This window comes from Sturnira hondurensis, unplaced genomic scaffold, assembly GCF_014824575.4.
Source record: "Sturnira hondurensis isolate 20B ecotype Veracruz unplaced genomic scaffold, ASM1482457v3 Scaffold0004271, whole genome shotgun sequence".
Lineage (NCBI taxonomy): Eukaryota > Metazoa > Chordata > Mammalia > Chiroptera > Phyllostomidae > Sturnira > Sturnira hondurensis.
In genome coordinates, this window is record NW_028076902.1 from 7,547,860 (window position 1) to 7,562,490 (window position 14,631).

The 14,631-nt window shown below is 41.8% G+C and overlaps 1 protein-coding gene across 2 annotated transcripts in view; it reads left to right on the forward strand.

Moving 5' to 3' along the window:
* GCNT2 (glucosaminyl (N-acetyl) transferase 2 (I blood group)) overlaps window positions 1–14,631 on the forward strand; it is a 103,720-nt gene that overhangs the window by 39,890 nt on the left and 49,199 nt on the right. The gene's annotated exons all lie outside the window — the stretch shown is intronic.

The following is a 14,631-nucleotide window of genomic DNA, read 5'->3' on the forward strand; positions in this document are numbered from 1 at the left end:
CTTTCTTTTAATGTTCATAGTTTTTATCTTTTTTTTCTTAGATAAATCCCTTTAACACTTCATATAATAATGGCTTGCTGATGATGAATCCCTTTAGTTTTACCTTGTCTGGGAAGCACTTTATCTGCCCTTCCATTCTAAACGAAAGCTTTGCTGGATAGAGTCATCTTGGGTGTAGGCTCTTGCCGTTCATGACTTGGAATACTTCTTTCCAGGCCTTTCTTGCCTGCAAGGTTTCTTTTGAGAAGTCAGTTAACAGTCTTAGAATAACTCCTTTGTAGGTAATTATCTACTTTTCTCTTGATGCTTTTAAGATTCTCTCTTTACCTTTATCCTTTGGCATTTTTTAATGATTTTATTTATTTGTTTTTAGAGAGAGGGAAAGGAAAGGAGAGAGAGAGAAACATCGATGTGTGATTGCCTCTCACCTGCTCCCTACTGGGGACCTGACCTGCAACCAAGGCATGTGCCTTGACTGGCAATCAAACTGGTGACCCTTTGGTTTGCAGGCTAGCACTCAATCCACTAAGTCACACCAGCCAGGGCTAACCTTTGACTTTTTAATTATGATGTGTCTTAGAGTGGACCTCTTTGCATCCATCTTATTTGGGACTCTGTGCTTCCTGAACTTGCATGTCTGTTTCCTTCGACATATTAAGGAAGTTTTTTCATTATTTTTTAAAATAGATTTGCAATTCCTTGCTCTTTCTCTTCGTCTGACACCCCTAGATGCTCAAAGTTGTCCCAGAGGCTGCTTATGCTATCCTCATCTTTTTGGATTCTTTTCTCTTCTTGTTGTTCTGATTGCTTGTTTTTTACTTCCTTACATACCATATCATTGATTTGATTCTTAGCTTCATCCACTCTACTGTTGTTTCCCTGTAAATTGTTCTTTATTTCAGCTAGTGTATCCTTCTGTCTATATCTTTCTTTATGCTGTTGAGGTCCTCACTGAGTTCCTTGGGCATCCTTATAAACAGTGCTTTGAATTCTACATCGGATAGATTGTTTATCTCCCTTTTGGGTAGCTCTTTTTCTGGAGTTTGTGTTCCTTCATTTAGGCCAGGTTTCTTTATCTCCTCATTTTGGCAGGCTCCTTGTGTTTGTTTCTATGTTTTAGGTAGAGCTGCTGTGACTCCCTTTCTTGGTAGCATGGCTGAATATAATAGGTGTCCTCTAGGATCCAGTGGCACAAGCTCCCCTATCACCCAAGCTGGAGTACTCGAGGTATGCCCTTTGTGTGGGCTGAGTACACCCTCCTCTTGTAGTTGAGCCTTGGTTGCTGCTGGCAGGTCAGTGAGAGGGATTTACCCAGGCCAGTCTACTGCAAGTATTTGCTGTGACCACCGACGATCAATATCTTCCCTCCATGGAGGACCAGCTGTGCAGGGGCAGGGTTGTGGTGCACCAGCGTGGTCTGTAGCTGTCCACTGGGTATGCAGGCCCAGGGGTTTCCTGTGTGATGCAGACCAAGGTCAGCCCCCGTCTGTGTTTTGCCTGGGGCCACTCTGCCTGGGCTATAAAGCAGTCCGAGATGGCTGCTACTTGTGCTGGGCTTGGAGATTCTTAGGCAAAGCCAAGCTGTGGATCTAGTCTGGCTGATGCTAGTGCCAGGCTTAGGACCACTTAGCCACAGACAACAGGGTCTGGGGAGTCACTGAGACTGGCTGTTGCTTGTTTGATAGGATTTAAGAAGTTGTAAAGCATGATCCAAGACAAGCCATTCACATAGAAAAGTCATGATTAACAGTTTGGGTGAGTCCATAAGCTGGGTGGAACAAAGTTCAAGGTATCTCCAGGGCAGGGTAAACAGTGTTAGCCGGGTTGATTGATTCTCAGGTATGGAATCCACCGACTAGTTCTATGGCTCTTTTTGGGGATGGGTCAGAAAAAAAAACACAATGGCCTCTGCCTGCCTTTCTGTCTAGGAGAAAGCTGTCCTCTGGCTCTTGCCTTGATGCCAGACACTTCAGTTCCTCCCTGTATGCCACTGGTACCTGTCAAGCTGCTCTCCATTACTGGGGATCAGAGGGAGTGGATCTGATTAAGTCTGTGTGGGGGTTCTTTAAGAGGAAACACTTGGGACTCTAGAATTTTCTTCCATCCACTAAATCACCTCAGGTTTCTGCAGTCAGAAGTTGTGAGGAATTACCTTCCTGGCACTGGAACCCTGGGCTGAGGAACCTGGTATGGGGCTGGGACTCCTCACTCCCAAGATATCCTTCCCAAATTTTTATCCACCACTTATGAACATAGAACCAGCCTGTTCCACATTTTCACCCCTTCTACCAGTCTGGATGGATGTGGTTTCTTTAATTCCATAGTTGTCAGACTTCCATTCAACTTAATTTCTGATGGTTCTGAGTGATGGCTATTCTATAATTTAGTTGTACTTTTGATGTAGTTGTGTGAGGATATGAGCCATGTTTACTTATGCCTCCATCTTGACCAGAAGTGAAAATAATTTTTAATATGTCCTTCAGCATTGCTGCCCAGTCAGCTGCAAATCACCATCTACTCCATACCACCCCCATCACCAGAGAGAGAGAGAGAGAGAGACAGAGACAGAGAGACTAGATCACCCTGTCAAATCCTGAGGTGCCAGCATCAGATAGTGTCTGCTAGTCGTGTCCAATTTTTTCTGGGACATTTCCTGAAGTCCTTTCTGCTTCTGTTCTCTCTCCCTCTGTTTTTCCAGAGCATCTGGCTCATCTCGGGAATACTGCTCAAAGCCACACTTATTCTGGGGGCAACACTGGCTCAAGTTGGACTGCACTTCACTTTGAGGCCCACCCTCTGTGCATTTCTCAAATCGGTGTTTTACTCTGCACCAAAGACTAAAAATAACAGTGCCACAGCATAGGCCCTTGTTTTCAAAGGCCAATCTGGGCTTTTAAAGGCTGCTTCTTTGAAGGAATTAACTTATCATTTGGTGAAGCAAATGACCCTGTTTCCTGATTTTTGGTAATATTTTTTTGCTAAGTCTCAGAGTGGGCCACTTGCAATCTTAGAAAGCTAAATCTAAAGAAGCAACTAATACTAATTACTCTCCTCACTAACCATGTCTTAATATGGGTTCCCAATGCTAGAGACACTTACAAGCCAATCTTTTTCTCATCTTCTGACCCACACAGTATTTGGTATTCTTTCTCGGAGATGCTTTTGAACAAAGCCATGATGGTAGACAGTTTTCCCCAAATATATTTACCCTGTATCCATTTTAGGACCACATTTTCCAAAAATGGATAAACAATAGCCATTTCCCATAATTTTTTTCTTCAGCCAAATTTAAAACATCAAAACTTAACTGTGGACATACCCAAGGATATATCTGTCACCTGTACAGCAAGCTGAAGATACTCAGATCACCCTAACGCAGCTAGCTCCCTGCCGTGATCAGTCCCCTCATCTAGTTATTTCTTCTTTAGCCACCCCTTTCTTAGCCCCAATCCTCAAATAATTTCTCATTTATTGAAATTCCATAACTATTTCCTCAGTTCAAGCCAGAGCTCCTTCTCTGAGCTTCTTACAGTTCCACAGAATGAAGGCTGTCCTACCTAGGGCACCAAATGCCCTCCCACGTCCCATGGGAAAACTGCCCGCCCCAGCCCCTGAGGTCCTGGCTAGGTGCCGGCTGGCTGCTGGAGAGGCAGAACACCTCCTGTCCAGTTTCTGCTCCCCTAGGGCTTCCGTCTGTCCAAGCTAAGTGCCCTCCACTTCACCCCTGGGCCTTCTTGATTGATCTCTGGGTCAATTATCCTGCCACATGTTGGACTTTCCCCTGCACTTCCTCCATCTAAACATAACTCCCCAGGACAGTTTTCCTGTAAAAATCAGTCTCTGCCTAGCGATCATAGTATTTAGAGCTGAAAGGAGCCCTGGGAAACAGCTAGTTCCAATCCTAAAGTTTTATAAATTTGGAAAATGGAGAGTCACAAAGATCAAACAGCTGGTTGATTATGCTGTTCGGTAAAATAAGTTAACATTTTTCTGGCTTCATTGCCCGTTTATTATGGATGTTAAAGCAAACACTTTCGTTCACAGGACCCTGTATTTTTCAATTAGCCTCCAGTTTACAGAAAGAAGATCTCTCAGGTCACATGTAATGTGAAGGGGGTGGATTTCAGATACAGTTAACATTGTAAAAACAGTTATTTTTCTTTTAGGTTTTTCTATCGTTCGATAGGTTGTTACTAAGGCATTCTCATATCCACCGCAGAACTTCTGTGTGTAGTGAAAATGGCTTCAGTTCATTTACTGGAGAGCTACCCTACAAGTAATCAGTTTGTCCCCGGGCCTCAGAGGTTTGCTCAGGGGAAGCATCATGAAGAGTTTCCATGCACTACAATTTGCAGAGTTTTGATGATCTGTATGCTCCTCCCACACAGATGAACAATTTAAACATTTCTTTTCCTTCCACACTGACCAGTTATTGAATCCCCTGTAGTGGGTACATCTTTCAGTAGGACTGATGGTATCTAGGGTGCCGATTCACCCTGATTTGCCCAGGACTTTCCCATGCTTAGCACTGAAAATCCCGTGGCCTGGGGAAATCCCTCAGTCCTGGGTAAGCTGGAATAGCTGGTCCTGCTGCTGCTCACCTTTCCAATGCCCTGGGCACCTCAGGGTTGAGAATTAGTGCCCTAGATTTATGTTCCACAGAATAGCACCAATCAATAAACTGGAATAATTATAATCAAAGCCACTTAGCTACATAGGTCAAAACACACTGAGGACACAAAGAAGGGCAGGGAACCAAATTACACAATCAGCCATGAGGGCCCTAACCAAAGCAGATCAAGACTGAGCCTACTCTATTTATAACAATGTTTCCATTATTTTTGCAGAGAAAGGAAAGAGTTTAAGGATGTCATCTAAGAGGATGGATTGGTAAACATTAAATTTGAGTTTAAAGCCACTCTAAGCACTGGGAAAATCAAATGTAAAGATTTTCTTCTACTAAGTATAAACATAGGGCGTGTAAAGCTTGTTCTAGCTGTAATTTCTATGAAAGCAGAAGAAATATTTGTTCTGAGAGATTTATCCAGGCATTCTGCCCTAACAAACTGTGTGAACTCCAGTAAATGACAAGTTCTACGGGAAAGCAGCTAGTAAGACAGTGGATCGAATAAACTGAAAATGAATCAATGAAATAGAGCTATTAAAAATTAGAAGTTTGAGGAAACCATTGCCTATCTCTATTTTAAGACGGTTTTGTTTTCATTTATTTAAAGATGTTCAAGAGATAAAGAGTATCTTCAAGATGTACATCTCTGGCACCAGTTGAATTATAAAATACTGTCTCCTAGTAGAAATACTACACTATCCCCTTGCAACTTTAATTCGACATTCAAAGATAGGGACATGGAGGAGTTTGGAGGTATTTGGTATGAGAAGTACACCAGAAGAATATGGAGAGACCTGGGGCGTACGAGGTGTTCTCATGACTTGGTGGTCTTTTTTTCTCTGTGGAGACATTTGGAAACAGAAAGTTGCACAGAAAGACAGAGTCACCTGTTCTTTTCCTGAAAATTTAGCAGGGTACGGGCAAAAGTACAATTTCTGTTTGTGGGGTTTTCTTGTATTGAATTGGACAATTAGTTAAATCTGGGCGATGAATCCCAGGAGGGAAAGAAACGTGCTACCCCAAGGAGGCTGCCAGGGAAGTAGAAAAAGCAGTGTGGCCCTGGAAGACTAAGATAAACTGGTAGCATGTGGGATAGGAGGCGGAGAAGACTCAGAAGGCTTCTCTGCTGGATTTACTTTCCTCCATTTGGGTAGACTAAAAGCAATTGCTTGTGTGTGTGTGTGTGTGTATTTTTAAATTTATAAATCATATTGATGAAACTACTCCTTTTTAAAAGTGGGGAATTCAAGCATAGTGATCCCAAGAAATGTTCTCAGGGTCAGATAGTGAACAGCAGAGCCAAAATTTGTATCTTGCATCAAAGCCTTGGTTTTCACCGCCATGTTGCAAACTTGTGTGCACTGTCTGTCAGCTCTCTGCAGGGTGCACTGGCAGGCTGGGTTTCTGAACAGGGAACCAAACAGCGCAGTTTGAGTACCCTCCAGAGTCTGCAGATGGGAATGAAGGGCAATTCCCTTCTGCCTGGGGGTGGGGGGTCAGGGTGCACTGGCGGCAGAAGTAGACCTCAAGCACAGCTTTTCTTCACTAAATGTCTTGAGGAGGGTGGACCAGGTGTTACAGAATAAGCCGAGTTGGGCAACAGAGAGAGATGCCTGAAGATTTGTTGAGTATGTTTTTATGTGCAAGACATTGTTCTAAGCTCTTTTTATGCAGTAACCTATAAGAAAACTGTGAGGTCACTGTTCTGAACATCTGCACTCTACAGAAAGAAGAAAAGAAACACAGCCCTGGCTGGTGTGACTCAGTGGTTTGAGCACTGGTCTGCAAACCAAAAGGATCTCTGGTCCACTTCCCAGTCAGGGCACATGCCTGGGTTGTAGGTCAGGTTCCCAGCTTGGGGCGTATGAGAGGCAACAAACTGATATATGTCTTGCACATTGATTTCTCTCCTTCTCTTTCTCCCTCCCTTCCCCTCTCTCTAAAAATAAATAAATAAAATCGTTAAAGAAATAAAACAAAAAGAAATCCAGGCTTACAGTCCAGTTTTCTGCACTACAAAACAGGCAGTTATATAGGGATATTTATTATTCCCTCTCATTTCTTCATCAGAAAAGACAGGGAAATGATAAGTGATTGCAAAGTCTTTAGTACGGCAAAATTTAGGCCTGGAAGGACGTGATTATAATTTAAAACAGAGATCAGCAAAAACCATATAGCTCATGGGCTCAGTCTGGCCTGTTTTTATACTGCCCACAGCTAAGAATAATTTTACACTTTTAAATGGTTGGGAAAGATAAAAAGAAGACTATTTCATGGCATGAAAATGACAAGACATCGAGACACCAGTGTCCATAAACAGTTTCATATATTGTCATGGCTCCTTTCATGCTATGGGAGCAGACAAGTGCTTTCCTCAGAAAAAAAATGGTCCGCCAGCCTGAAGCTTTCACTGCCTAGCCCTTTACAGCAGAAGTGCTGATGCCCGAGGAAATCATGTGGCACACATATTTGTCTAACATTTTTTAGGAAAAATTTTTGTCGTAATTGTGAATTTTCTATGTAAATGAAAGCCAACTATTTTGTATGCAAAATGGTTAATTAAAGAAAAACTATTTTGAATAAATATTTCAGAAGTGCCTTTTAAAATAAAATATGCAGAATATATGTAGAAGGGACCTATTTTGTTGCTGTTGCAAAATTAAAACCTTAGAAATTCGTCCAAGGTTTTAATTTTTATTGTAATGTTCAAATTTGTATATGAATATATAATTTAATTATAAACATAATTCACACCTCCACTTTGTTTATTTTCTTGGCATTCACATTTTTAAGTATATTTTATTGATTATGCTTTTACAGTTGTCCCATTTTTTATTCCTCTCTACCTTGTATCGCCCCTCCCACCAGCATTCCCCCACCTTAGTTCATGTCCATGGGTCATACATATAAGTTCTTTGGCTTCTCCATTTCTTATATACTCTTAACTTTCTCCTATTTTGTGCCTACAAATTATGCTTCTTATTCCCTGTTCTTTTTCCCCTATTCTTCCCACACTGCCTCCCTGCTGATAACCCTCCATGTGATCTCCATTGATTCTGTTCCTGTTCTAGTTGTTTGCTTAGTTTGTTTGTTTGTGGGGTTTTTTTTTGTTTTAGGTTCAGTTGATAGTTGTGGGTTTGCTGTCATTTTACCGATCAGAGTTTTCATCTCCTTTTTTTTAGATAAGTCCCATTAGTATTTCACATAACAAGGGCTGGGTAATGATGAACTCCTTTAACTTGACCTTATCTGAGAAGCACTTTATCTGCCCTTCTATTCTAAATGAAAGCTTTGCTGGATAGAGCAATCTTGAATGTAGGTCTTTGCCTTTCATGACTTTGAATACTTCTTTCCAACCTCTTCTTGCCTGCAAGGTTTTTTCTTTTGAGAAATCAGCTGAGAGTCTTATGGGAACTCCTTTGTAGGTAACTGCCTCCTTTTCTCTTGCTGCTTTTAATATTCTCTCCTTATCTTTAATCTTGGGTAATGAAATTATGATGTGCCTGTGTGTGTTCCTCCTTGGATCCAACTTGTTTGGAACTCTCTGAGCTTCCTGGTCTTATATGTCTATTTCCTTCACCAGATTGGGAAAGTTTTCTTTCACTATTTTTTTCAAATAAGTGAAACAATTTCTTGTTTTTTCTTTTCTCCTTCTGGCACCCCTGATTCAAATACTGGAATGTTTAAAGTGGTCCTGGGTGTTCCTAAGCCTGTCCTCATTTTTTAAAATTGTTTCTTCGTTCTGTTCCTGTTGAATGTTTATTTCTTCCTTTCATTTCAAATCATTGATTTGAGTACTGGTGTCCTTCCCTTGACTGTTGGTTTCCTGTACATTTTCCTTTATTTCTCTTTGTATAGCCTTCACTTCTTTTATTTTTCGGCCATACTCAGTCATTTCTGTGAGCATCCTGATTATTAGTGTTTTGAACTCTGCATCTGATAGGTTGTCTATCTCCTCTTCACTTAGTTCTTTCTCTGGAGTTTTGATCTGTTCTTTCATTTGGGCCATTTTTCTTTGTCTCAGGGCACCTGTTATGTTGTAAGGGGTAGAGACTTAGGTATTCTCCAGGATGGGGCAACCTACTTGCCTGGGTTGTGGTAACATATGTGGGGGAGGGGTCAGTGAAGGAAAAATACCATTTTCTCAGCTCTGGCCCCACTTTTCAGATACTTCCCCTGCTACCCACGAGTGAATTGTGCCCTTTTGGTGCTGATTCCGGGGTGGGTGGGCTTGTGTACGTTCTAGGCCCTGTGGACCCCTCAAATGGACTCTCGTGTGACACTGGCAGTTTCTCTTGCAGCTTCAACCCCCTAGGTTTTTATAGCCAGAGGTTTTGAGACTTTCTTTTTTCCAGAGCTGGAAGCCTGGGTTGCACATTTTATCTTGCTCCCCAGTTGTTCCTCCTGGTTTATCTGCTAGTGAATGTGGGACCACTCTGTATGCCAGCCTCCACCTTGCCACACATCCTCTTTGCCCCAGCTGCCCATCTTCACCTTTCCTACCAGTCTGGAGGAATGTTTCTTCTTTAACTCATACAGTTTGATTTTCTGGCAGTTCTGGTTGCTTTTTGTTTTTAAACTGGTTGTTATCTTTCTTTGGTTGTGCAAGGAAGTGAAGTGTATCTGCCTATGCCTCCATCTTGGCCAAAAGAAGAAGATATTGATTAATACATTTATATTTCTATTTCAGTAAATGTTAGGACTCTGTTTCTTTTCATAGAAGAGAATGGCCCAATACTAACAATGATTGTCAGAGTCCTTAAGCCCTTGCCCAGGTGTTAACTTATTTGAGACTTATAAATCCTAGAGGTATTGATCAACAATAATAAAATGGTCAATTAGCTGTAAAAATAATGTCCAGTCATCCTGTCTTTGGATGATCTCGCACTGATCTGCTTGTGGAGTTTTTCTTGAGCCTACTTCATCCTTACTTCATCACCTATTGTTGACATTAGGGTACCCAAATCTGCCAGGTCTACATCCCTCTTCTAATCTGTTACTTCTTACCTGCTTAGGTCTGCAAAATTTTAAGGTTGTGTCTAAACTAAGAATTAATAGGCTAAACCTCAAAAAGGATTTAGGCCTTTGGTGCTTAAACCAAAGATGACAAACTGGCATCCTGAGAATGAAATGGTGCATATGTATGCATGCGCTTGTATTTTAAAATTTTATTAATTACTTGATAACATTTAAAGAATTTTTTATTTTTAAAAAATAAAATTCAGATTTTTCACTTCACTTAAAATATCTAAAGAGCTGGCAGTTCTGGCCCCATGATCCAGCTTGGATTAATTGCTAGCACTGAGAGGAACTGCTTGCTTCACGTGGGGCACATCTCATCATCAGTATCCCCACCTTCCTTCATGTCTATCACACCAGGGCCAAGTGTTAGCAGCCACTTGTGAACCCACTAGCTCTTTTTCCTTCCCTCCAACCAGCTCCACTTTTTAAAGAATCTTACCTGCCTGTACACATTTGAATGTGTGAATCCAGCCTACAATATGAGATCATTGTTTTGGTTGCTGGGAGGTCTTTTCTTACTTACTTTTTGTGTCTCGCTTATGGCCAAAATGTATGAGATTGCCAGACTGATGCAACCAGAGCCTTAGATGGGGAGCAGAATGGTGGCGTCAAGTCTAAGGAAATGAGTGGACCAATCAAAAGCATTGCCTTTATTCAGTAGCCAATAATTATGCCAAGAGAAGCAACCTGAGGTAGAGAACTATGAGGACTTGGGAACAGGTCAAGCCTGAATACCAACCCTGCCCCCACTATACCAGCATTGGCGTTTGCCTAGGATAGCCCAGCAAGGGTAGATGCACAGGTCATGTAAGGTTAATGAGAACTAAGTGACTGTGAGGGAGGAAAAGATCTCACTGGGGTCCCAGAACACCCCTGGACAGCCTAGCCTTCTGTTTTAATGTTGAGCTGAGCTGACTATGTGTTATTGCTGTCCTTGTCCTCATTTGTGATGATAAAGGTTATCCTGGGTCAGAGTAAGGCGAAGAATGATACAAAATGTGCACTTGATGACAGTTTTAATATGTTAAGCAGCTAAAGTGAAAGAGACAGAAATAATGACCTGGCTGGAAGTTAATGGCTGAGGGCACCCAATTATTTGCTGAGAGACAATGCCTGTTCAGTCACCACAGACACCAGCAAAACAAACCTCCTGCCAGGCCAGCTGCTAGAAAGGCATCACATTCTAACCTCAGGCTGTTCACCTAAACTATTGTAAATAAGGCAGGACAAACTATACTTTTTGGGGGGTGATACCACTATTTTGAACTATGAGTTGTGTTACATTCCCACTAGCAATCTGCTTTGACTAATCACGATTAAAGATCTCCTGAGTTTGCTTTGCATTGGCATTTCATCAGAGCTCCCTCTTGTAGGACCAAGGCTCAAGGCAAAGAGGGGGAAAACAGCTAGCTTGCATTGCAAGCCCTTTGCCTCACTGCCCCCCCCCCGCCCCCCACACATTACTCCCTTTCCCCACCGCCTCATGCTCTCCACAAGTCCAGACGTATTTTGCAGAAAAGTGTGTGGCTCTAGTAAGAATGAAGCAAAGTGAAGACATCAAAATGGACTATTCAGTTTTTCCCTTTATCTAGCCACAGTCCTATTATCTCCCTTGCTCCCTTCCCTGGGGTGGGGGTGTGAAGGGGGCTAGTGGTGAGGAAGAATGAAATTTAACCTTCATTATTTTTGAGTGGGAAGGAAGCCCACTCAACCCATTTGAACCTATTTCAACCCATTTGAAAGCCTTAGAGAATAAGTGTTTTATTTTCCATTAGTAAGAACAGAAATCAAAATATCTTTTCAAGTTTAAAGGGAAAGAGCCTTAAGAAAATAAGTGTTTTCTTTTCCATTAGTAAGAACAGAATCAAAATATTCTTTCAAGTTTAAAGAGAAAGAGCCTTAAGAGAATAAGTGTTTTCCATTAGTAAGAACAGAAATCAAAATATCCTTTCAAGTTTAAAGGTTTCAGAAGTCACATTGAATTGAATCCAGTCTCATATGGGAACCCCTCCCATGTAGGTCACTTGTACATCACTGATTCCTTCCCCGAGAGCCCTTCAACGAGAGGCTAAGGGCCCACACTTGTGGTATGGGAGGTAGCACTTGGTGCCCAGCAGTCCTGGTGTGTCCCAGGGAGGAGCTGGACAAGAAAGCCATCCAGGTGGTATTCACTCTACAGAGCACACAGTCTGACGCTGTCCCTTAGGCAGGAACACCTTTTAAGGAAATGGCCCCTTCCAGAATGCCCCATGGTGGTGACTGCTGGACCCATGCAGAGTGTGACTACAAGAAAAATCAGTTCCTGGAACATGCCTTAAATACATCCCTTCTTAAAAACTCAGCCCTCCCAAGACTGAAACCTGCCACGACTGTCTTGGCCATGGCTGTCTCCAACCACCCTCCAAATGTGGGTTTGCTTCATTTTTGGTCTAGATAGCTTTACCAAAACACCTTTTCTTGAAAGGATGATTAGAGAGGAAGAGGAAAAGTAGGAAGTTATGGAATATTATAAGGCTGGGAAAAAATCTATCGTGCAAACAAACCCTTTCCACATAGCACTAGATAAAGATTAAAGACAATTGTAGTATTATAAAAATAATTGTCTATGTGTATGGCATTTAAAGACCTACAGTATCTTTCTCTTAAATGTGTCCAAGAGCCAACAGCAAGTAACTGTAGATGTCATGGTGCTGAGGTGCTCGCGGCTGTTTTCCAATGCATCTTTAAATATTGTTATAGTTCCCTGGTCCCCCTACCCGCTTCCTATGTGAGTATGTGAGGTACTGCAACGACACACCAGACACCACCTCTCCTGCAAGAGAAATGAAAGCAAAACCGCTGATTCCCCCGAAAGGTGCTCAGGCAACCTGTCACACCAATGAATACATTTGCTACCTTGGAAGTGGAAAGAACACCTGACATTTGGGAAAGAATTCCCAGCCTAAGTGAATTACATTTGAGCAAAATATTCTCTCACAAATAGGCTTGTGCTTAAATGCTCTCCTGCTCTTGGAGTATGGAGTGGGACAGGGTTCCTCCTGCCCCTTGGCTTGGTGAGGACACAGACAACCTCATTTTGCAATCACTCACTTGATTCGGGTTGGGAGTCTTCTTTCTGGTGGATCCCAGTTGCACAGATGTGGCAGTTTGCTTTTATGTCTGTAGAGAAGTATTTTTTCTTTCATCTTCAGGATTCTTGGCACAAAAAGAATACATTTAAACTCTGTGTCCCCTCTTGATTGTGACTTACCAGTGTGGACTGTTAAGTCCTTAGTGTCATAGGTCCCGGCCCTCTAGTACTATCTCAAACACTGTTATGCACACAATGCAGCACTGTGATCTAATTTAAATAATGCCTTTTTATTATTTATACTACTATGTATAATATACACCAACACTTTTGTTATGTAACTGAAATGGAGAAGCCTCTCTCAGTTATCTGCCAAACTTGGGACTTCAGTTTACAGTGCAGTTAACACAGTTACAAAGTTGTATTGCTGTCCCTGCCTCTCTTTGTAATGGAGTGTGTAAATCAAAGAATGTGCACGGCGTGGTGTTCCTGTTGCTGGAGTTTCAGGAGGATTTAGGCCTGGCATTTGGGGTTCTGCGGAGACTTGCCTACCTGTGTGAATGCATCTGTTAGGCCCTCTTCTTCTGAGAGAGCATTCCTGCTGGCAGGGAACACACTGTTTTCTCTCTCCCACTGGTCATTCTTGAGTTAAGCAAAGACTCGTGAGCTCGGTGGCTTTATCACGAAAAATGAGTGTGACCTTGCCATTGTTTACAGTTCCACAAAGAACTGCCAGCTTCACTGACCAAAAATTAAGGAAGGAAAATGCGATTTTTAAAAAGAATCCATCTTTTACCAGCCGAAAACGCTGTGCCTATGGTGCTGTATCCTGCGTCTGTTGTACTTCCGAAATCTACCCAGGTGAAAGATCCTTTCTGGCTTAACTGTGATGTGCTCACAAGTACCCTTTCTGTTTGTTTGTTAGTGTTGGAACCAAGACTATTTATCTGGGATACATACAATAGTGATTTCCACCCTGTTTCATTTGCAAAAATGGAGAAAAATCTTCCCTGCTTTTGCAAATAATTGATATTCCATATTGGATTCTTGAAGACTTTGATATCTTGAATCTGTCAAGCCTAGAAGGTATATTTCATCCTATCATTACTGTGGCCTGAGTCCTCCCCCCACCTGACCCTTTTAGATGAAATTTAGCACCATTTCAGTTCTTAAACATCCAGCTTTTCCTTAGTGTGTACGTTGAGGCCATCAAAGCTCATAACTGATCCATTCTTTCATTTTGCATTCTTCATATGTACTCATATTGCCAAAGACCAATTTTCATCATTTATTGTAAATAACAATTTTCCCCAGACTTACCATAAAGCTTCTGTGCTGTATTGTCTTCTGGCTGCAATAAAAATTACTGAGTTGCATTGAAAAAAAGTTCTTTCATTAACAGGGCCAAAAATACTATATATTTTTCAAAATAAAAATGACAACAACAAAAATTGCTAATGCTGACTAAACATATGTGGATATATTCATAAACCCTGAACAAGAGTTATCTCATGTCATATTCTAACCATGTGAAATAGCAACCGCTGTTATTTTCCATCTCACAGATGAAGAGCATGGTGCTTAGAGAGGCTAAGTAACTTGACCCTGGTCACATCGCTAGCTGGTCACTGACCAGCTGGGATCTGAAGCCAATTAGATGGGGTCTAGCATCTGGCCTGGGGATCTGCAGAATTAAGGTGCTGGCTTCTATCCAGCTGAATAACTTAAAAAAAAAATACTTGTATTGGCCTTAGTTTCCTCATCTGTAAAATAAAGGTTGGGTCAGGTGATTTTTAAGATCCTGCCAACACGTTGCGTTTATCTGCAAATCATTCTCTGTCACATCCACTCATTTGTAGGGTAATACAGGAAGTTAAGGGGTGGTGTCGGATAGGAGAGGATAGAGAGATTG